This window comes from Otolemur garnettii, unplaced genomic scaffold (assembly GCF_000181295.1).
Source record: "Otolemur garnettii isolate 467f Iridium unplaced genomic scaffold, OtoGar3 scaffold00016, whole genome shotgun sequence".
Classification (NCBI taxonomy): Eukaryota; Metazoa; Chordata; class Mammalia; order Primates; family Galagidae; genus Otolemur; species Otolemur garnettii.
Window position 1 is genome coordinate 17,236,024 of NW_003852411.1, and position 3,150 is coordinate 17,239,173.

Genomic DNA, 3,150 nt, shown 5'->3' on the forward strand with positions numbered 1-3,150 from the left:
CGGCTCTCAGCGTCCTCTACAGCTACCTGTTTAGAACCACACAGACTGAAGACTAAGAAAGGGCACGAATCCCCAAATGTCACCAGACTTAGGGCAAATGGATGGTGGGATCCAAAATACTAATGTGCACTATTATAGGGTTAAGATTTCTTGTTCTCATTTACTGCAAAATTTTACCCCGTTGATGATTTGCGTTTTTTTTTTTTTTTTTGGTTTTTTTTTTAGATGGGTTGGCTATGTTGCCCAGGCTGGACTTGAACTCCTGGGTTCAAGGGAGCTTCCTCTCTCAGCCTCATAAGTAGCTGGGACTACAGTTGTAGGCCACTGTGCCTTGCCTGATTTGCTTTTTCATGCTACCTTTTGCCTTCAACATTTGCAAGTTAAATTTTCATTGTTCTTAGTGTTGATACGGTCTTGCTCTGGCTCAGGCTGGTCTCGAACTCCTGAGCTCAGGCAATCCACCTGCCTCGGCCTCCCAGAGTGGTAGGATTAGCCCATCCTTTTCTTAGTGAAAATTTTAGAACCGACTTTTTTTTTTTTTTTGAGACAGAGTTTCACTATGTCACCCTTGATAGAGTGCCATGGCATCACAGCTCATAGCAACCTCCAACTCTTGGGCTTAAGTGATTCTCTTGTCTCAGCCTCCCAAGTAGCTGAAACTACAGGCGGTGGCCACAACTGCTGGGTATTTTTTTATTGTAGTTGTCATTGTTGCTTAGTTGGTTGGGGCTGGGGTTTGAACCCACCTGCCTGAGTGTATGTGGTCAGCACCCTGCTCACTGAGCCACGAGTGCTGCCTAAAACGTGACTCTTAATGTTGTCCTCAAGAAAGTCACATCACATTCTGTGTCTTTCTCAGAAAGACAGACTTTCCATTAGTAAAACAAATAGAACATGTGATTTTACAGTTCCAATTAATAAAATTTCTATTCAAACTGTGACAGTGAGCTGTTAAGAATAACTCCTGGTTACCTGTATTGGTTTGCTAGGCTGCTATAACAAGATACCAGAGACTGTGTGGTGCAAACAACAGAACTTTATTTCCTCACAGTTCTTAAGACTGGGAGTTCAATATCAGGTGGCAGCAGGTTTGATTTCTCTTAAATTTGTGGCAATCTGCCATGGCAGCAATAGAATAACAATACACTGTGAATGACACTGTAGAGGATGTCATTACCGAGTTAGATTTTCAGTATAGAATGCATGCAGCATGTAATTTCTTCAGCAATAGCTCAACATTTGGTTACATTTTGTTACCAAGTATTTGAGAGTTATGCAGTAGGAATATGGAATGGCTCATGATAATCTATTTTTATTTGTAACTTTAGTTCCTCTGATTCAAAACCAATCTATGCTCTTGTTACCAGTTAAACTATTGTCAAACAGAAATGGCCCAGATTCAGCAATGCTCAGTTATTGGATATAAAGTGCCAAGATTCTGGCCATTAGCTTTCAGCTTTGACCTAATTTTTCCAAACTGAAGATGAGATGATGCCAGTTCTACTATCTCTCTATAAATTGATAAATGCAAATGGAGTTGATGAACTAGCTTAATGGTAGATGGTCAGGGCTCTGTGTGGGAGGACTCAGGGTGTGAAATAAGGTGTACCTACTCTACCCAAATAAACAAATAAGATACAAGAATTGCCACACTGCTTAAGAGAGTAAAGGGGAAACACTATTAGAGGAATAACAGCTCAGATAACCTTCAAAGATTAAGAATATGCCCCCAAACTAACTTTCCTTCTAAGCAGATACAAATCTAACCAAAACCATTATAGTATGTATCTATTCTTCATCCTAGGTTGTTTATACAAGTTCACAATTCAGTTGTACTTTATATAATGCAATGGCACGATTCTTTTATTGCAGGCTTCTCTCCTGAGAATGTAGGCAGGAGTCCAGGGTTATTTGATTGCAAGACAATTATGAATGGGCCTCAAACTCCTCTTTGATAACCCTGTTTTGTCCTTAAACAAAACTTTCACATATCACTTTCTCTGCCACTAGTGGGATTTCTAATCATGGAACTTCCAAGCAGGTCGTAAAGAAAAACTCACTCTTTTTGGTGAGACATGACCCACCTGTAAAGTACTACAAGCCTGGGTATACCAAATCTGAAAAGTTTAAATTTTAAACATTGCTAATATGCTGCTCAAAAGAAATGCTCATTGGAGCATCTTGAATTTTGGATTTGTAGATTTGGAATGCCAAACCAGCAAGTATAATGCAAATATTACAAAATCCAAAAAAATCCAAAATGCTTTGGGTCCCAAGCATTTTGGATAAGGGATACTCAATCTGTAATTAAATATGCATCATGCTGTGAACTGAAGTTAGTCCATAACCTCCTCATCCTCCAGGAAACTGGTCCCTTTCCTCCTCTTCCACATAGCACTAAAACTGTATTTCATCAGTTGATGATTTTGTTCTGTCTGCTTGACAATGTTTTATATTAAGTTCATATTATATAGTATAATAATAATCTTTAGGAATGATAGGAGTAGGCATTAGAGAAGCTATTATTTACATCTGAATACTCAGCGTTATAGGCAGAAAAATATCACTTTCCATCTAGGAAGGAGTCTTGATGCGAATTACAATGGACAATGTACTTAACACTGGAAATGCTTTAAACCTTTTTTTATTCTAGCTATATACATCTTCCCAGATCCTTTACTTATGGTACATTACATGCACACGTGCTTAAAACCATGGAATAGAAAGATATTATCTGCTTTACTGTCAGTGAGTTGACTTTTTTCCTTCTTATCTTACCACTTTTTGATGATATCAATTGTTCTGTTCTTACAGAATTCATTACACCTCATTTTGCTTTCAAGTGGATTTATACCTTCCCATACCTTTGTCAAAGACATACTCACCATATGTAAAACAAGTAAAGGTTTTACAGTCAATGTTGGTTCCTTCTAATCTTGTGCTTAGTACCATTATTTATCTTCTATAAAAAATGGTTATAATTTTACACACGATGGGAGAGGAATGAAAGCTAATGGTAAAATTTCATACAATGAAAATAATGGGATAGACATTTTTGGGAAAAAATCCTTAATGATAAATATTAAAAAATTATAGATCTTCATAGATATGTCTACCTGTTTTCAACAGATATACTGGAGCTTTTCATTT